At 43.3% G+C, this 22,072-nt stretch overlaps 2 pseudogenes; both read left to right on the top strand.

Moving 5' to 3' along the window:
- The first annotated feature begins 1,714 nt into the window (after positions 1-1,714).
- LOC138654789 (zinc finger protein 208-like) lies at positions 1,715-16,205 on the top strand (annotated as a pseudogene).
- Positions 16,206-18,120: 1,915 nt separating this feature from the next.
- On the top strand, positions 18,121-20,473 carry LOC138654788 (zinc finger protein 605-like; annotated as a pseudogene).
- Positions 20,474-22,072: the final 1,599 nt, after the last annotated feature.

The raw sequence follows: 22,072 nt of genomic DNA, 5'->3' as shown, positions 1-22,072 counted from the left end.
CGTTGGAAGGTGCGTCAAATGCATGCTAATTTTGACATGCGTTACGATGCGTCATACAAATGCAAGTCTATGGTTGTTTTACAATGTTCGTTATATCCGTTTTGCCTACTTAAAAAAGTGTCTGTTAGACGAACTGCCTTAGCACAATGTGAACCTAGCCTAACTATTGTTAGGAATTTGTTATATATTCTTGTAATCCTTGTTAGTGTGAAGTTGCCATCTGACCAAATTCTACATTGGAAAAATCTGAATGCAGTGGACCCATGTGGTTAAGATAACGGTAAAAGGTGCAAAAATACTGAAGAAACAGCCACTCTCGACCTACCAATCCATTGAGGGGGTGGATGCTTAGTATACTAATTAATGCACAGCATCCAGGTTAACAGCCTATTAGTGACGTCCATACTATTTGATCAGGCGGGCTGCCCAGTGCTATCGAAATCCATCCCATATGAACAGACACCACAGTTTATAAGACCAAATGGGCCCAGCTGCACCCTGAAAAATAAAGTGCAGAAAATACATATAAAAATATGTGAGGTATTGTTCGATATTTTGGCGAAGATATGCAAGCTCGCAACCCGAGTCAAGGGTCCTCACACTTGCTAGTCCTAACACTAAACGGCAGAAACAGAAATTCTCTGTCGAAGTTGTTTGCAGGTGATCGCTGAGTGTTGAGGTGTCTCTTGGTCTTCTCTATTAAGTGTGAGGGATAACCTCTTGTTAGGAATTTTTTATTTAATTTTGTAATCCTTGTTAGTCTCAAGGTGCCATCTGACCAAATTCTACCATGACCAATGCTTTTGGACAACCCTATTGGCAATGAATACTCAACATCCTAATGCTTTATCTTTTATCCAGAAAAGACTGGGTCACTGTTGGAATCAAGCTGCCGCCTGTTGCCCACACAATGATTAAAGTGAACATGTCGGCAGGATTTTAAGTAAACTACATACACTAATAATCTCAGGCTCCTTATGGAACATGAGTGGAGTGGCCATGATACATATTGATTTGTGACTCTTACTCTCTATCTGTAAATAACCTGGATTTTCTATGAGTGGGTAACACCATCTGATGTATACTTATGTTTTCTATATGTGGTGATAGAGTATTATTGTAATATGTTATTCTATTTTTTGATAATATAATAAAAGGTTGTTTTATTGGAAAAATATTGTAAAAATTGCTCCTTCGTTGCCTCCTGTCAGTGTTAAACTGATTAAAATTATACCTGGGGTGAAGAAATCCGTCTTGTGATTCTTGTAGAAGTTTTCAATTAATAATATGCTTGATCTCCAGGGCAAGACTTTAGGCAGAGCAGTATCTTCCTGCTTTAAGCCAGAGAAGCAAAGGAGAGACCCGCCCACAGGCTGCCCCAAAACACAAACATGTTCCTCAGCATGTACAATATGTGGAGTGCGGCTCCGCGGGTGGAGGTCGGTGCTGGAGGCTCCAATATTCTCTATGTGGAGTGTCGCTCTTCCGGTTTACTCGTTACACAGTAGTGAAAAAGATCTCTAGTGAGCGCTGTCAGGACCCTGTGTCTGAGGGATGGGGAAGACCCCTGAGCCCAATCACAGGGCCTCCACCTCACCCCCTGATACATGAGGACATCAATGACCAGAAGATCCTAGAACTCATCTGCAAGATGATTGAGCTGCTGACTGGAGAGGTTCCTATAAGGTGTTAGGATGTCGCCATCTATTTCTCCATGGAGGAGTGGGAGTATTTAGAAGGACACACAGCTTTGTACAAGAACGCCATAATGGAGGTTCTCCAGCCCTCACATCGCCAGATCTATCCAGTAAGAGGACAACACCAGAGAGATGTCCTTGTCCTCTTCTTCCACAGGACTGTAAACAAGAAGATCCTAATGTTCCTCAGGATCACCAGTGAAGATCTGAGCAACATTAATACTACAGAGACATATGTGAGGGGTGATGAGCAGTGTAAAGAGGAGATTCCTTCATATGACTACCCAGCACATGACTGTACCCGGAGATCAGAGGGACAGCTGACATCTTCAATTTTTAAATCGGATGACCTCAAAATCCCACAGGATGCAACTGAATTGAATGCCATGACTTCAGATATACCATCATCCCTTCACAGCAAAGTTCTGTCATCTGATCCTTTGAAAAAGGTCCTGTCTTCTGATTTATTACTGACTACAAAGGAAAATGATAGTCACAAAATGAGCATTAAAGCACAATCTGCTCTTAAAGAAAAGAAGTCATTTTCACATTCAGTATATGGAAATACCATAAACCAAAGAACCCACACAACTGTGGTTAAGCACCAGAGAACCCACACAGGAGAGAAGCCATTTTCCTGTTCTGAATGTGGGAAATGTTTTAAACAAATCGGCTTTGGTTACGCACCCCAAAACCCACACAGGGGAGAAGCTGTTTTCATGTTCAGAATGTGGCAAATCTTTTAACGAGAAATCAGTTTTGGTTAAGCACCAAAGAACCCACACAGGGGAGAAGCCTTTTTCCTGTTCAAAATGTGGGAAATGTTTTAACCAGAAATCATATTTGCTTAAGCACCAGAGAATTCACAGGGGAGAAGTCTTATTCATGTTCAGAATGTGGGAAATGTTTTAACCAGAAATCATATTTGCTTAAGCACCAGAGAATTCACACAGGGGAGAAGCCTTATTCATGTTCAGAATGTGGGAAATGTTTTAACGAGAAATGAAATTTGGTTGTGCACCATAGAGCTCACACTGGGGAGAAGCCTTATTCATGTTCAGAATGTGGGAAATGTTTTAACGAGAAATGAAATTTGGTTGTGCACCATAGAGCTCACACAGGGGAGAAGCCTTTTTGCTGTTCAGAATGTGGGAAATGTTTTAACCACAAATATAAACTAGTTACACACCAGAGAACCCACATAAGGGAGAAGCCTTTTTCCTGTTCAGAATGTGGGAAGTGTTTTAACCAGAAACACAAGCTTGTTATACACCAAAGAACCCACACAGGTGAGAACGATTTTTCCTGTTCAAAATGTGGGAAATGTTTTAACCAGAAATCATATTTGCTTAAGCACCAGAGAATTCACACAGGGAAGAAGCCTTATTCATGTTTAGAATGTGGGAAATGTTTTAACGAGAAATGATATTTGGTTGTGCACCATAGAGCTCACACAGGGGAGAAGCCTTTTTGCTGTTCAGAATGTGGGAAATGTTTTAACCGAAAATCAGATTTGGTTAAGCACCAGAGAATCCACACAGGGGAGGAGCCTTATTCATGTTCATAATGTGGGAAATGTTTTAACGACAAATCAGATTTTGTTGTGCACCATAGAACGCACACAGGGGAGAAGCCTTTTTCGTGTTCAGAATGTGGGAAATGTTTTGTGAATAAATCACATCTTCTTTGTCACCAGAGAACTCACACAGGGGAAAAGCCTTTTTCATGTTCAGAATGTGGGAAATGTTTAACCACAAACGTAAACTTGTTGTGCACCAGAGAACTCACACAGGGGAGAGGCCTTTTTCCTGTTCAGCATGTGGGAAATGTTTTACACAGAAGCCAAACTTTGTTAAGCACCAGAGAACTCACACAGTGAAGAAACCTTTTTGCTGTTCAAAATGAGGGAAAAGTTTTAAGCATAAATCAGATTTTGTTATGCACCAGAGAACCCACACAGGGGAGAAGCCTTTTTCATGTTCAGAATATGGGAAATGTTTTAAACAGATATCAGATTTTGATAGTCACAAAAGAATTCACAGACGGGAGAAGCCTATTTCATGTGATTATTCTGGAAAATGTTTTACACAGATATTAACTTAACAAACATCAGAGCAGTCACACAGGGGAGAAGCCTTTTCCATGTTCAGAATGTTGGAAATGTTTTAACCAGTAATTGCATTTTCTTAAAGTGGTTGTCCACTATTAAGGCAATCCCTTGTCATTCCTCATGTTTGGCTTTGTTAACCCCTTTCCCACCTTGGACGTATCCATATGTCCCTGTAACCTGGGTCATATTGACATCCCGATGACTTTGCTGTCACACGGCCTGTGCAAACGCGATCATCGCTGGGATTCAGCTGATTTTGACTGCTGACACCCGACACTCAGTGCCAGGCGTGGTCCCACACCGCTCCCGCGGTACTTTAACCCCCTAAGTGATGTGATCGAGCTCACAGCAGACCGCCTCTTTGCCTTTGGATCGGAGACCCTGCAACATCTTTGTGGGGTCCTGATCGTTGCCATGGTGACCCAATGTCGTGATGTTCCTCACCATAGATGCCACAGCATCTCAATCAGAATAAGGTCAAGACTTTGACTAGGCGACTCCAAAGTCATAATTTTGTTTTTCTTAAGCCGCTCAGAGGTGGACTTACTGTTGTGTTTTGGATCTTTCATCAGATGTACAGGAGGGCCTCCTGAAAAAATGTTCCCATTATAAGAAAGTCGGTCTCCCATAGTGTTTGCCTATGCATTGAATGCAAGGCCTGCCCTGCCCCAAAGTTACAGGCACCACAATAAGCCTTTGAAATGACGTAGTGGGTGGCCACTTGAAAAGTAAGTTCACATTATTCATTTGGTACTCCCATACTGTTTACTTATGCATTGATTACTCCCATACTGTTTACTTACGCATTGATTACTCCCATACTGTTTACTTACGCATTGAATGCAAGGCCTGAACTGCACCAAAGTTACACGCACCCCAATAAGCCTTTGAGCCCACTTACTGGATGGCCACAGGAAAACCAAGTTCACATTATTCATTTGGTACTCCCATACTATTTGCTTATGAATTAAATGCAATGCCTGCCCTTCTCCAAATTCACACGCACTCCAATAAGCCTTGGAAGAGACGTAGAGGTGGGCGGGCATCTTAAACACCCTTGCCAAAAACTAGAGTGGCTGTTGCATCACGGAATACGTTCACCCTGGTGTTCTAGTGGTGGAGACTGGAGTCCTGGAGGATGTCCTCCTATGAATCTTTTCCCAATTTAAAGGAGCTGGTCTCCTATACATGGAATGCCCATACACGACAAATCTTTCCCCCTGGGGGTACACATTTTTTTCTTTAAATAAAATATTTTCGGGCATCATAAACACCCTTGCAAAAATCTAGAGTAGCTGTAGAATTACAGAACACGTTCACCCTAGTGTTCTAGTGGTGGTGATGGATGATGATGAGGAGGAGGAGGAGGATAACACCAAATAGCCATAATCAGGTAGCGTATACCAATACGTGGGTGTGAAGAGGTGCATAGGAATACACCTCCCAAAAAAAGACACTGTATTGGAGGTTATGTTCGCGGGTGGAGGCCGGTGCTGGAGGCTCCAATATTCTCTATGTGGAGTGCGGCTCTGCAGGTGGAGGTCGGTGCTGGAGGCTCCATTATTCTCTATGTGGAGTGCGGCTCTGCAGGTGGATGTCGGTGCTGGAGGCTCCATTATTCTCTATGTGGAGTGCGGCTCTGTGGGTGGAGGTCTCTACAATATCAGATCCTCTCAGTGACGATCTTCTACGTAAGAAAATTTTCCTTGTTTACCCATCTAAGATGGATATGGACAGAGACAAGATGGCAGACAAGATATTATACCTCACCCTAGAGATCCTCTTCCGGTTTACTCGTTACACAGTAGTGAAAAAGATCTCTAGTGAGCGCTGTCAGGACCCTGTGTCTGAGGGATGGGGAAGACCCCTGAGCCCAATCACAGGGCCTCCACCTCACCCCCTGATACATGAGGACATCAATGACCAGAAGATCCTAGAACTCATCTGCAAGATGATTGAGCTGCTGACTGGAGAGGTTCCTATAAGGTGTCAGGATGTCGCCATCTATTTCTCCATGGAGGAGTGGGAGTATTTAGAAGGACACACAGCTTTGTACAAGAACGCCATAATGGAGGTTCTCCAGCCCCTCACATCGCCAGATCTATCCAGTAAGAGGACAACACCAGAGAGATGTCCTTGTCCTCTTCTTCCACAGGACTGTAAACAAGAAGATCCTAATGTTCCTCAGGATCACCAGAGTGAAGATCTGAGCAACATTAATACTACAGAGACATATGTGAGGGGTGATGAGCAGTGTAAAGAGGAGATTCCTTCATATGACTACCCAGCACATGACTGTACCCGGAGATCAGAGGGACAGCTGACATCTTCAATTTTTAAATCGGATGACCTCAAAATCCCACAGGATGCAACTGAATTGAATGCCATGACTTCAGATATACCATCATCCCTTCACAGCAAAGTTCTGTCATCTGATCCTTTGAAAAAGGTCCTGTCTTCTGATTTATTACTGACTACAAAGGAAAATGATAGTCACAAAATGAGCATTAAAGCACAATCTGCTCTTAAAGAAAAGAAGTCATTTTCACATTCAGTATATGGAAATACCATAAACCAAAGAACCCACACAACTGTGGTTAAGCACCAGAGAACCCACACAGGAGAGAAGCCATTTTCCTGTTCTGAATGTGGGAAATGTTTTAAACAAATCGGCTTTGGTTACGCACCCCAAAACCCACACAGGGGAGAAGCTGTTTTCATGTTCAGAATGTGGCAAATGTTTTAACGAGAAATCAGTTTTGGTTAAGCACCAAAGAACCCACACAGGGGAGAAGCCTTTTTCCTGTTCAAAATGTGGGAAATGTTTTAACCAGAAATCATATTTGCTTAAGCACCAGAGAATTCACAGGGGAGAAGTCTTATTCATGTTCAGAATGTGGGAAATGTTTTAACCAGAAATCATATTTGCTTAAGCACCAGAGAATTCACACAGGGGAGAAGCCTTATTCATGTTCAGAATGTGGGAAATGTTTTAACGAGAAATGAAATTTGGTTGTGCACCATAGAGCTCACACTGGGGAGAAGCCTTATTCATGTTCAGAATGTGGGAAATGTTTTAACGAGAAATGAAATTTGGTTGTGCACCATAGAGCTCACACAGGGGAGAAGCCTTTTTGCTGTTCAGAATGTGGGAAATGTTTTAACCACAAATATAAACTAGTTACACACCAGAGAACCCACATAGGGGAGAAGCCTTTTTCCTGTTCAGAATGTGGGAAGTGTTTTAACCAGAAACACAAGCTTGTTATACACCAAAGAACCCACACAGGTGAGAACGATTTTTCCTGTTCAAAATGTGGGAAATGTTTTAACCAGAAATCATATTTGCTTAAGCACCAGAGAATTCACACAGGGAAGAAGCCTTATTCATGTTTAGAATGTGGGAAATGTTTTAACGAGAAATGATATTTGGTTGTGCACCATAGAGCTCACACAGGGGAGAAGCCTTTTTGCTGTTCAGAATGTGGGAAATGTTTTAACCGAAAATCAGATTTGGTTAAGCACCAGAGAATCCACACAGGGGAGGAGCCTTATTCATGTTCATAATGTGGGAAATGTTTTAACGACAAATCAGATTTTGTTGTGCACCATAGAACGCACACAGGGGAGAAGCCTTTTTCGTGTTCAGAATGTGGGAAATGTTTTGTGAATAAATCACATCTTCTTTGTCACCAGAGAACTCACACAGGGGAAAAGCCTTTTTCATGTTCAGAATGTGGGAAATGTTTAACCACAAACGTAAACTTGTTGTGCACCAGAGAACTCACACAGGGGAGAGGCCTTTTTCCTGTTCAGCATGTGGGAAATGTTTTACACAGAAGCCAAACTTTGTTAAGCACCAGAGAACTCACACAGTGAAGAAACCTTTTTGCTGTTCAAAATGAGGGAAAAGTTTTAAGCATAAATCAGATTTTGTTATGCACCAGAGAACCCACACAGGGGAGAAGCCTTTTTCATGTTCAGAATATGGGAAATGTTTTAAACAGATATCAGATTTTGATAGTCACAAAAGAATTCACAGACGGGAGAAGCCTATTTCATGTGATTATTCTGGAAAATGTTTTACACAGATATTAACTTAACAAACATCAGAGCAGTCACACAGGGGAGAAGCCTTTTCCATGTTCAGAATGTTGGAAATGTTTTAACCAGTAATTGCATTTTCTTAAAGTGGTTGTCCACTATTAAGGCAATCCCTTGTCATTCCTCATGTTTGGCTTTGTTAACCCCTTTCCCACCTTGGACGTATCCATATGTCCCTGTAACCTGGGTCATATTGACATCCCGATGACTTTGCTGTCACACGGCCTGTGCAAACGCGATCATCGCTGGGATTCAGCTGATTTTGACTGCTGACACCCGACACTCAGTGCCAGGCGTGGTCCCACACCGCTCCCGCGGTACTTTAACCCCCTAAGTGATGTGATCGAGCTCACAGCAGACCGCCTCTTTGCCTTTGGATCGGAGACCCTGCAACATCTTTGTGGGGTCCTGATCGTTGCCATGGTGACCCAATGTCGTGATGTTCCTCACCATAGATGCCACAGCATCTCAATCAGAATAAGGTCAAGACTTTGACTAGGCGACTCCAAAGTCATAATTTTGTTTTTCTTAAGCCGCTCAGAGGTGGACTTACTGTTGTGTTTTGGATCTTTCATGAGATGTACAGGAGGGCCTCCTGAAAAAATGTTCCCATTATAAGAAAGTCGGTCTCCCATAGTGTTTGCCTATGCATTGAATGCAAGGCCTGCCCTGCCCCAAAGTTACAGGCACCACAATAAGCCTTTGAAATGACGTAGTGGGTGGCCACTTGAAAAGTAAGTTCACATTATTCATTTGGTACTCCCATACTGTTTACTTATGCATTGATTACTCCCATACTGTTTACTTACGCATTGAATGCAAGGCCTGAACTGCACCAAAGTTACACGCACCCCAATAAGCCTTTGAGCCCACTTACTGGATGGCCACAGGAAAACCAAGTTCACATTATTCATTTGGTACTCCCATACTATTTGCTTATGAATTAAATGCAATGCCTGCCCTTCTCCAAATTCACACGCACTCCAATAAGCCTTGGAAGAGACGTAGAGGTGGGCGGGCATCTTAAACACCCTTGCCAAAAACTAGAGTGGCTGTTGCATCACGGAATACGTTCACCCTGGTGTTCTAGTGGTGGAGACTGGAGTCCTGGAGGATGTCCTCCTATGAATCTTTTCCCAATTTAAAGGAGCTGGTCTCCTATACATGGAATGCCCATACACGACAAATCTTTCCCCCTGGGGGTACACATTTTTTTCTTTAAATAAAATATTTTCGGGCATCATAAACACCCTTGCAAAAATCTAGAGTAGCTGTAGAATTACAGAACACGTTCACCCTAGTGTTCTAGTGGTGGTGATGGATGATGATGAGGAGGAGGAGGAGGATAACACCAAATAGCCATAATCAGGTAGCGTATACCAATACGTGGGTGTGAAGAGGTGCATAGGAATACACCTCCCAAAAAAAGACACTGTATTGGAGGTTATGTTCGCGGGTGGAGGCCGGTGCTGGAGGCTCCAATATTCTCTATGTGGAGTGCGGCTCTGCAGGTGGAGGTCGGTGCTGGAGGCTCCATTATTCTCTATGTGGAGTGCGGCTCTGCAGGTGGATGTCGGTGCTGGAGGCTCCATTATTCTCTATGTGGAGTGCGGCTCTGTGGGTGGAGGTCTCTACAATATCAGATCCTCTCAGTGACGATCTTCTACGTAAGAAAATTTTCCTTGTTTACCCATCTAAGATGGATATGGACAGAGACAAGATGGCAGACAAGATATTATACCTCACCCTAGAGATCCTCTTCCGGTTTACTCGTTACACAGTAGTGAAAAAGATCTCTAGTGAGCGCTGTCAGGACCCTGTGTCTGAGGGATGGGGAAGACCCCTGAGCCCAATCACAGGGCCTCCACCTCACCCCCTGATACATGAGGACATCAATGACCAGAAGATCCTAGAACTCATCTGCAAGATGATTGAGCTGCTGACTGGAGAGGTTCCTATAAGGTGTCAGGATGTCGCCATCTATTTCTCCATGGAGGAGTGGGAGTATTTAGAAGGACACACAGCTTTGTACAAGAACGCCATAATGGAGGTTCTCCAGCCCCTCACATCGCCAGATCTATCCAGTAAGAGGACAACACCAGAGAGATGTCCTTGTCCTCTTCTTCCACAGGACTGTAAACAAGAAGATCCTAATGTTCCTCAGGATCACCAGAGTGAAGATCTGAGCAACATTAATACTACAGAGACATATGTGAGGGGTGATGAGCAGTGTAAAGAGGAGATTCCTTCATATGACTACCCAGCACATGACTGTACCCGGAGATCAGAGGGACAGCTGACATCTTCAATTTTTAAATCGGATGACCTCAAAATCCCACAGGATGCAACTGAATTGAATGCCATGACTTCAGATATACCATCATCCCTTCACAGCAAAGTTCTGTCATCTGATCCTTTGAAAAAGGTCCTGTCTTCTGATTTATTACTGACTACAAAGGAAAATGATAGTCACAAAATGAGCATTAAAGCACAATCTGCTCTTAAAGAAAAGAAGTCATTTTCACATTCAGTATATGGAAATACCATAAACCAAAGAACCCACACAACTGTGGTTAAGCACCAGAGAACCCACACAGGAGAGAAGCCATTTTCCTGTTCTGAATGTGGGAAATGTTTTAAACAAATCGGCTTTGGTTACGCACCCCAAAACCCACACAGGGGAGAAGCTGTTTTCATGTTCAGAATGTGGCAAATGTTTTAACGAGAAATCAGTTTTGGTTAAGCACCAAAGAACCCACACAGGGGAGAAGCCTTATTCATGTTCAGAATGTGGGAAATGTTTTAACGAGAAATGAAATTTGGTTGTGCACCATAGAGCTCACACAGGGGAGAAGCCTTTTTGCTGTTCAGAATGTGGGAAATGTTTTAACCACAAATATAAACTAGTTACACACCAGAGAACCCACATAGGGGAGAAGCCTTTTTCCTGTTCAGAATGTGGGAAGTGTTTTAACCAGAAACACAAGCTTGTTATACACCAAAGAACCCACACAGGTGAGAACGATTTTTCCTGTTCAAAATGTGGGAAATGTTTTAACCAGAAATCATATTTGCTTAAGCACCAGAGAATTCACACAGGGAAGAAGCCTTATTCATGTTTAGAATGTGGGAAATGTTTTAACGAGAAATGATATTTGGTTGTGCACCATAGAGCTCACACAGGGGAGAAGCCTTTTTGCTGTTCAGAATGTGGGAAATGTTTTAACCGAAAATCAGATTTGGTTAAGCACCAGAGAATCCACACAGGGGAGGAGCCTTATTCATGTTCATAATGTGGGAAATGTTTTAACGACAAATCAGATTTTGTTGTGCACCATAGAACGCACACAGGGGAGAAGCCTTTTTCGTGTTCAGAATGTGGGAAATGTTTTGTGAATAAATCACATCTTCTTTGTCACCAGAGAACTCACACAGGGGAAAAGCCTTTTTCATGTTCAGAATGTGGGAAATGTTTAACCACAAACGTAAACTTGTTGTGCACCAGAGAACTCACACAGGGGAGAGGCCTTTTTCCTGTTCAGCATGTGGGAAATGTTTTACACAGAAGCCAAACTTTGTTAAGCACCAGAGAACTCACACAGTGAAGAAACCTTTTTGCTGTTCAAAATGAGGGAAAAGTTTTAAGCATAAATCAGATTTTGTTATGCACCAGAGAACCCACACAGGGGAGAAGCCTTTTTCATGTTCAGAATATGGGAAATGTTTTAAACAGATATCAGATTTTGATAGTCACAAAAGAATTCACAGACGGGAGAAGCCTATTTCATGTGATTATTCTGGAAAATGTTTTACACAGATATTAACTTAACAAACATCAGAGCAGTCACACAGGGGAGAAGCCTTTTCCATGTTCAGAATGTTGGAAATGTTTTAACCAGTAATTGCATTTTCTTAAAGTGGTTGTCCACTATTAAGGCAATCCCTTGTCATTCCTCATGTTTGGCTTTGTTAACCCCTTTCCCACCTTGGACGTATCCATATGTCCCTGTAACCTGGGTCATATTGACATCCCGATGACTTTGCTGTCACACGGCCTGTGCAAACGCGATCATCGCTGGGATTCAGCTGATTCTGACTGCTGACACCCGACACTCAGTGCCAGGCGTGGTCCCACACCGCTCCCGCGGTACTTTAACCCCCTAAGTGATGTGATCGAGCTCACAGCAGACCGCCTCTTTGCCTTTGGATCGGAGACCCTGCAACATCTTTGTGGGGTCCTGATCGTTGCCATGGTGACCCAATGTCGTGATGTTCCTCACCATAGATGCCACAGCATCTCAATCAGAATAAGGTCAAGACTTTGACTAGGCGACTCCAAAGTCATAATTTTGTTTTTCTTAAGCCGCTCAGAGGTGGACTTACTGTTGTGTTTTGGATCTTTCATGAGATGTACAGGAGGGCCTCCTGAAAAAATGTTCCCATTATAAGAAAGTCGGTCTCCCATAGTGTTTGCCTATGCATTGAATGCAAGGCCTGCCCTGCCCCAAAGTTACAGGCACCACAATAAGCCTTTGAAATGACGTAGTGGGTGGCCACTTGAAAAGTAAGTTCACATTATTCATTTGGTACTCCCATACTGTTTACTTATGCATTGATTACTCCCATACTGTTTACTTACGCATTGAATGCAAGGCCTGAACTGCACCAAAGTTACACGCACCCCAATAAGCCTTTGGGCCCACTTACTGGATGGCCACAGGAAAACCAAGTTCACATTATTCATTTGGTACTCCCATACTATTTGCTTATGAATTAAATGCAATGCCTGCCCTTCTCCAAATTCACACGCACTCCAATAAGCCTTGGAAGAGACGTAGAGGTGGGCGGGCATCTTAAACACCCTTGCCAAAAACTAGAGTGGCTGTTGCATCACGGAATACGTTCACCCTGGTGTTCTAGTGGTGGAGACTGGAGTCGTGGAGGATGTCCTCCTATGAATCTTTTCCCAATTTAAAGGAGCTGGTCTCCTATACATGGAATGCCCATACACGACAAATCTTTCCCCCTGGGGGTACACATTTTTTTCTTTAAATAAAATATTTTCGGGCATCATAAACACCCTTGCAAAAATCTAGAGTAGCTGTAGAATTACAGAACACGTTCACCCTAGTGTTCTAGTGGTGGTGGTGGATGATGATGAGGAGGAGGAGGATAACACCAAATAGCCATAATCAGGTAGCGTATACCAATACGTGGGTGTGAAGAGGTGCATAGGAATACACCTCCCAAAAAAAGACACTGTATTGGAGGTTATGTTCGCGGGTGGAGGCCGGTGCTGGAGGCTCCAATATTCTCTATGTGGAGTGCGGCTCTGCAGGTGGAGGTCGGTGCTGGAGGCTCCATTATTCTCTATGTGGAGTGCGGCTCTGCAGGTGGATGTCGGTGCTGGAGGCTCCATTATTCTCTATGTGGAGTGCGGCTCTGTGGGTGGAGGTCTCTACAATATCAGATCCTCTCAGTGACGATCTTCTACGTAAGAAAATTTTCCTTGTTTACCCATCTAAGATGGATATGGACAGAGACAAGATGGCAGACAAGATATTATACCTCACCCTAGAGATCCTCTTCCGGTTTACTCGTTACACAGTAGTGAAAAAGATCTCTAGTGAGCGCTGTCAGGACCCTGTGTCTGAGGGATGGGGAAGACCCCTGAGCCCAATCACAGGGCCTCCACCTCACCCCCTGATACATGAGGACATCAATGACTAGAAGATCCTAGAACTCATCTGCAAGATGATTGAGCTGCTGACTGGAGAGGTTCCTATAAGGTGTCAGGATGTCGCCATCTATTTCTCCATGGAGGAGTGGGAGTATTTAGAAGGACACACAGCTTTGTACAAGAACGCCATAATGGAGGTTCTCCAGCCCCTCACATCGCCAGATCTATCCAGTAAGAGGACAACACCAGAGAGATGTCCTTGTCCTCTTCTTCCACAGGACTGTAAACAAGAAGATCCTAATGTTCCTCAGGATCACCAGAGTGAAGATCTGAGCAACATTAATACTACAGAGACATATGTGAGGGGTGATGAGCAGTGTAAAGAGGAGATTCCTTCATATGACTACCCAGCACATGACTGTACCCGGAGATCAGAGGGACAGCTGACATCTTCAATTTTTAAATCGGATGACCTCAAAATCCCACAGGATGCAACTGAATTGAATGCCATGACTTCAGATATACCATCATCCCTTCACAGCAAAGTTCTGTCATCTGATCCTTTGAAAAAGGTCCTGTCTTCTGATTTATTACTGACTACAAAGGAAAATGATAGTCACAAAATGAGCATTAAAGCACAATCTGCTCTTAAAGAAAAGTCATTTTCACATTCAGTATATGGAAATACCATAAACCAAAGAACCCACACAACTGTGGTTAAGCACCAGAGAACCCACACAGGAGAGAAGCCATTTTCCTGTTCTGAATGTGGGAAATGTTTTAAACAAATCGGCTTTGGTTACGCACCCCAAAACCCACACAGGGGAGAAGCTGTTTTCATGTTCAGAATGTGGCAAATGTTTTAACGAGAAATCAGTTTTGGTTAAGCACCAAAGAACCCACACAGGGGAGAAGCCTTTTTCCTGTTCAAAATGTGGGAAATGTTTTAACCAGAAATCATATTTGCTTAAGCACCAGAGAATTCACACAGGGGAGAAGCCTTATTCATGTTCAGAATGTGGGAAATGTTTTAACCAGAAATCATATTTGCTTAAGCACCAGAGAATTCACACAGGGGAGAAGCCTTATTCATGTTCAGAATGTGGGAAATGTTTTAACGAGAAATGAAATTTGGTTGTGCACCATAGAGCTCACACAGGGGAGAAGCCTTTTTGCTGTTCAGAATGTGGGAAATGTTTTAACCACAAATATAAACTAGTTACACACCAGAGAACCCACATAGGGGAGAAGCCTTTTTCCTGTTCAGAATGTGGGAAGTGTTTTAACCAGAAACACAAGCTTGTTATACACCAAAGAACCCACACAGGTGAGAACGCTTTTTCCTGTTCAAAATGTGGGAAATGTTTTAACCAGAAATCATATTTGCTTAAGCACCAGATAATTCACACAGGGAAGAAGCCTTATTCATGTTTAGAATGTGGGAAATGTTTTAACGAGAAATGAAATTTGGTTGTGCACCATAGAGCTCACACAGGGGAGAAGCCTTTTTGCTGTTCAGAATGTGGGAAATGTTTTAACCGAAAATCAGATTTGGTTAAGCACCAGAGAATCCACACAGGGGAGGAGCCTTGAAATTCATGTTCATAATGTGGGAAATGTTTTAACGACAAATCAGATTTTGTTGTGCACCATAGAACGCACACGGGGGAGAAGCCTTTTTTCTGTTCAGAATGTGGGAAATGTTTTAACCGAAAATCAGATTTGGTTGTGCACCATAGTACTCACACAGGGGAGCAGCTTTTTGCTGTTCAGAATGTGGGAAATGTTTTAAACACAAATCAGATTTGGTTAAGCACCAGAGAAACCACACAAGGGAGAAGCCTTTTTCCTGGTCAGAATGTGGGAAGTGTTTTAACCAGAAAACAAATTTGTTTAAGCACCAGAGAAGTCACACACAGGGGTGAAGTATTTTTCCTGTACAGAATATGGGAAACATTTTAACCAGAAATTTATTCTTGTTGCGCACCAGAGAACTCACACAGGGCACACAGGGGAGAAGCCTTTTTCGTGTTCAGAATGTGGGAAATGTTTTGTGAATAAATCACATCTTCTTTGTCACCAGAGAACTCACACAGGGGAAAAGCCTTTTTCATGTTCAGAATGTGGGAAATGTTTAACCACAAACGTAAACTTGTTGTGCACCAGAGAACTCACACAGGGGAGAGGCCTTTTTCCTGTTCAGCATGTGGGAAATGTTTTACACAGAAGCCAAACTTTGTTAAGCACCAGAGAACTCACACAGTGAAGAAACCTTTTTGCTGTTCAAAATGAGGGAAAAGTTTTAAGCATAAATCAGATTTTGTTATGCACCAGAGAACCCACACAGGGGAGAAGCCTTTTTCATGTTCAGAATATGGGAAATGTTTTAAACAGATATCAGATTTTGATAGTCACAAAAGAATTCACAGACGGGAGAAGCCTATTTCATGTGATTATTCTGGAAAATATTTTACACAGAAATTAACTTAACCTATTTCATGTGATTATTCTGGAAAATGTTTTACACAGATATTAACTTAACAAACATCAGAGCAGTCACACAGGGGAGAAGCCTTTTCCATGTTCAGAATGTTGGAAATGTTTTAACCAGTAATTGCATTTTCTTAAAGTGGTTGTCCACTATTAAGGCAATCCCTTGTCATTCCTCATGTTTGGCTTTGTTAACCCCTTTCCCACCTTGGACGTATCCATATGTCCCTGTAACCTGGGTCATATTGACATCCCGATGACTTTGCTGTCACACGGCCTGTGCAAACGCGATCATCGCTGGGATTCAGCTGATTCTGACTGCTGACACCCGACACTCAGTGCCAGGCGTGGTCCCACACCGCTCCCGCGGTACTTTAACCCCCTAAGTGATGTGATCGAGCTCACAGCAGACCGCCTCTTTGCCTTTAGATCGGAGACCCTGCAACATCTTTGTGGGGTCCTGATCGTTGCCATGGTGACCCAATGTCGTGATGTTCCTCACCATAGATGCCACAGCATCTCAATCAGAATAAGGTCAAGACTTTGACTAGGCGACTCCAAAGTCATAATTTTGTTTTTCTTAAGCCGCTCAGAGGTGGACTTACTGTTGTGTTTTGGATCTTTCATCAGATGTACAGGAGGGCCTCCTGAAAAAATGTTCCCATTATAAGAAAGTCGGTCTCCCATAGTGTTTGCCTATGCATTGAATGCAAGGCCTGCCCTGCCCCAAAGTTACAGGCACCACAATAAGCCTTTGAAATGACGTAGTGGGTGGCCACTTGAAAAGCAAGTTCACATTATTCATTTGGTACTCCCATACTGTTTACTTATGCATTGATTACTCCCATACTGTTTACTTACGCATTGAATGCAAGGCCTGAACTGCACCAAAGTTACACGCACCCCAATAAGCCTTTGGGCCCACTTACTGGATGGCCACAGGAAAACCAAGTTCACATTATTCATTTGGTACTCCCATACTATTTGCTTATGAATTAAATGCAATGCCTGCCCTTCTCCAAATTCACACGCACTCCAATAAGCCTTGGAAGAGACGTAGAGGTGGGCGGGCATCTTAAACACCCTTGCCAAAAACTAGAGTGGCTGTTGCATCACGGAATACGTTCACCCTGGTGTTCTAGTGGTGGAGACTGGAGTCGTGGAGGATGTCCTCCTATGAATCTTTTCCCAATTTAAAGGAGCTGGTCTCCTATACATGGAATGCCCATACACGACAAATCTTTCCCCCTGGGGGTACACATTTTTTTCTTTAAATAAAATATTTTCGGGCATCATAAACACCCTTGCAAAAATCTAGAGTAGCTGTAGAATTACAGAACACGTTCACCCTAGTGTTCTAGTGGTGGTGGTGGATGATGATGAGGAGGAGGAGGATAACACCAAATAGCCATAATCAGGTAGCGTATACCAATACGTGGGTGTGAAGAGGTGCATAGGAATACACCTCCCAAAAAAAGACACTGTATTGGAGGTTATGTTCGCGGGTGGAGGCCGGTGCTGGAGGCTCCAATATTCTCTATGTGGAGTGCGGCTCTGCAGGTGGAGGTCGGTGCTGGAGGCTCCATTATTCTCTATGTGGAGTGCGGCTCTGCAGGTGGATGTCGGTGCTGGAGGCTCCATTATTCTCTATGTGGAGTGCGGCTCTGTGGGTGGAGGTCTCTACAATATCAGATCCTCTCAGTGACGATCTTCTACGTAAGAAAATTTTCCTTGTTTACCCATCTAAGATGGATATGGACAGAGACAAGATGGCAGACAAGATATTATACCTCACCCTAGAGATCCTCTTCCGGTTTACTCGTTACACAGTAGTGAAAAAGATCTCTAGTGAGCGCTGTCAGGACCCTGTGTCTGAGGGATGGGGAAGACCCCTGAGCCCAATCACAGGGCCTCCACCTCACCCCCTGATACATGAGGACATCAATGACTAGAAGATCCTAGAACTCATCTGCAAGATGATTGAGCTGCTGACTGGAGAGGTTCCTATAAGGTGTCAGGATGTCGCCATCTATTTCTCCATGGAGGAGTGGGAGTATTTAGAAGGACACACAGCTTTGTACAAGAACGCCATAATGGAGGTTCTCCAGCCCCTCACATCGCCAGATCTATCCAGTAAGAGGACAACACCAGAGAGATGTCCTTGTCCTCTTCTTCCACAGGACTGTAAACAAGAAGATCCTAATGTTCCTCAGGATCACCAGAGTGAAGATCTGAGCAACATTAATACTACAGAGACATATGTGAGGGGTGATGAGCAGTGTAAAGAGGAGATTCCTTCATATGACTACCCAGCACATGACTGTACCCGGAGATCAGAGGGACAGCTGACATCTTCAATTTTTAAATCGGATGACCTCAAAATCCCACAGGATGCAACTGAATTGAATGCCATGACTTCAGATATACCATCATCCCTTCACAGCAAAGTTCTGTCATCTGATCCTTTGAAAAAGGTCCTGTCTTCTGATTTATTACTGACTACAAAGGAAAATGATAGTCACAAAATGAGCATTAAAGCACAATCTGCTCTTAAAGAAAAGTCATTTTCACATTCAGTATATGGAAATACCATAAACCAAAGAACCCACACAACTGTGGTTAAGCACCAGAGAACCCACACAGGAGAGAAGCCATTTTCCTGTTCTGAATGTGGGAAATGTTTTAAACAAATCGGCTTTGGTTACGCACCCCAAAACCCACACAGGGGAGAAGCTGTTTTCATGTTCAGAATGTGGCAAATGTTTTAACGAGAAATCAGTTTTGGTTAAGCACCAAAGAACCCACACAGGGGAGAAGCCTTTTTCCTGTTCAAAATGTGGGAAATGTTTTAACCAGAAATCATATTTGCTTAAGCACCAGAGAATTCACACAGGGGAGAAGCCTTATTCATGTTCAGAATGTGGGAAATGTTTTAACCAGAAATCATATTTGCTTAAGCACCAGAGAATTCACACAGGGGAGAAGCCTTATTCATGTTCAGAATGTGGGAAATGTTTTAACGAGAAATGAAATTTGGTTGTGCACCATAGAGCTCACACAGGGGAGAAGCCTTTTTGCTGTTCAGAATGTGGGAAATGTTTTAACCACAAATATAAACTAGTTACACACCAGAGAACCCACATAGGGGAGAAGCCTTTTTCCTGTTCAGAATGTGGGAAGTGTTTTAACCAGAAACACAAGCTTGTTATACACCAAAGAACCCACACAGGTGAGAACGCTTTTTCCTGTTCAAAATGTGGGAAATGTTTTAACCAGAAATCATATTTGCTTAAGCACCAGATAATTCACACAGGGAAGAAGCCTTATTCATGTTTAGAATGTGGGAAATGTTTTAACGAGAAATGAAATTTGGTTGTGCACCATAGAGCTCACACAGGGGAGAAGCCTTTTTGCTGTTCAGAATGTGGGAAATGTTTTAACCGAAAATCAGATTTGGTTAAGCACCAGAGAATCCACACAGGGGAGGAGCCTTGAAATTCATGTTCATAATGTGGGAAATGTTTTAACGACAAATCAGATTTTGTTGTGCACCATAGAACGCACACGGGGGAGAAGCCTTTTTTCTGTTCAGAATGTGGGAAATGTTTTAACCGAAAATCAGATTTGGTTGTGCACCATAGTACTCACACAGGGGAGCAGCTTTTTGCTGTTCAGAATGTGGGAAATGTTTTAAACACAAATCAGATTTGGTTAAGCACCAGAGAAACCACACAAGGGAGAAGCCTTTTTCCTGGTCAGAATGTGGGAAGTGTTTTAACCAGAAAACAAATTTGTTTAAGCACCAGAGAAGTCACACACAGGGGTGAAGTATTTTTCCTGTACAGAATATGGGAAACATTTTAACCAGAAATTTATTCTTGTTGCGCACCAGAGAACTCACACAGGGCACACAGGGGAGAAGCCTTTTTCGTGTTCAGAATGTGGGAAATGTTTTGTGAATAAATCACATCTTCTTTGTCACCAGAGAACTCACACAGGGGAAAAGCCTTTTTCATGTTCAGAATGTGGGAAATGTTTAACCACAAACGTAAACTTGTTGTGCACCAGAGAACTCACACAGGGGAGAGGCCTTTTTCCTGTTCAGCATGTGGGAAATGTTTTACACAGAAGCCAAACTTTGTTAAGCACCAGAGAACTCACACAGTGAAGAAACCTTTTTGCTGTTCAAAATGAGGGAAAAGTTTTAAGCATAAATCAGATTTTGTTATGCACCAGAGAACCCACACAGGGGAGAAGCCTTTTTCATGTTCAGAATATGGGAAATGTTTTAAACAGATATCAGATTTTGATAGTCACAAAAGAATTCACAGACGGGAGAAGCCTATTTCATGTGATTATTCCGGAAAATATTTTACACAGAAATTAACTTAACCTATTTCATGTGATTATTCTGGAAAATGTTTTACACAGATATTAACTTAACAAACATCAGAGCAGTCACACAGGGGAGAAGCCTTTTCCATGTTCAGAATGTTGGAAATGTTTTAACCAGTAATTGCATTTTCTTAAAGTGGTTGTCCACTATTAAGGCAATCCCTTGTCATTCCTCATGTTTGGCTTTGTTAACCCCTTTCCCACCTTGGACGTATCCATATGTCCCTGTAACCTGGGTCATATTGACATCCCGATGACTTTGCTGTCACACGGCCTGTGCAAACGCGATCATCGCTGGGATTCAGCTGATTCTGACTGCTGACACCCGACACTCAGTGCCAGGCGTGGTCCCACACCGCTCCCGCGGTACTTTAACCCCCTAAGTGATGTGATCGAGCTCACAGCAGACCGCCTCTTTGCCTTTAGATCGGAGACCCTGCAACATCTTTGTGGGGTCCTGATCGTTGCCATGGTGACCCAATGTCGTGATGTTCCTCACCATAGATGCCACAGCATCTCAATCAGAATAAGGTCAAGACTTTGACTAGGCGACTCCAAAGTCATAATTTTGTTTTTCTTAAGCCGCTCAGAGGTGGACTTACTGTTGTGTTTTGGATCTTTCATCAGATGTACAGGAGGGCCTCCTGAAAAAATGTTCCCATTATAAGAAAGTCGGTCTCCCATAGTGTTTGCCTATGCATTGAATGCAAGGCCTGCCCTGCCCCAAAGTTACAGGCACCACAATAAGCCTTTGAAATGACGTAGTGGGTGGCCACTTGAAAAGTAAGTTCACATTATTCATTTGGTACTCCCATACTGTTTACTTACGCATTGATTACTCCCATACTGTTTACTTACGCATTGAATGCAAGGCCTGAACTGCACCAAAGTTACACGCACCCCAATAAGCCTTTGAGCCCACTTACTGGATGGCCACAGGAAAACCAAGTTCACATTATTCATTTGGTACTCCCATACTATTTGCTTATGAATTAAATGCAATGCCTGCCCTTCTCCAAATTCACACGCACTCCAATAAGCCTTGGAAGAGACGTAGAGGTGGGCGGGCATCTTAAACACCCTTGCCAAAAACTAAAGTGGCTGTGTTAGGGGTCGATTTCCCGCTTCTGCACAGGGGGAATCTCGAGCCACTTCCGCTGCGGTCTCCCATTCTTGTCCAGCCGCAGTGGAGCCTGCTCAGCAAGGACGTCGGTCCCAGCGTCTTGCTCATTCTCACTCTGTTCTGAGAGTTAGTGCTGCTTCTCCAGTCTCTGCCATTAAAGTCAGTGCTGGTCAGCAGCGAGCGGACTTCTCTGGGACTAAGTCCTTGTCTGCATGTACTGAGCATGCCCAGCGTAAGGTCTCCCGTTGGAGATCGAGGGTCATGTGCTCAGGCTCTGCAGCACATTCCATTGGTCCTCTTGGCAGGTCCTAGAAGGGCAAAAGTGCTGTGGCCACTTCCTGTGCTGCTGTTATATAAACTGCGCATGACCGCACGACCATGCGCTAGTATTGTCTTACAATTGCTTATGTGTGTATGTTGTGAGTGCAAGTCGTCCTTGGAAACCCCTACCCTATTGAATGTCTGTTCGCGGA

The sequence above is a fragment of the Ranitomeya imitator genome, unplaced genomic scaffold (assembly GCF_032444005.1).
Source record: "Ranitomeya imitator isolate aRanImi1 unplaced genomic scaffold, aRanImi1.pri SCAFFOLD_131, whole genome shotgun sequence".
NCBI classification, from domain to species: Eukaryota; Metazoa; Chordata; class Amphibia; order Anura; family Dendrobatidae; genus Ranitomeya; species Ranitomeya imitator.
Note: the sequence above shows the minus strand (reverse complement) of the source record. Positions and strands in the feature narration are given on the sequence as shown.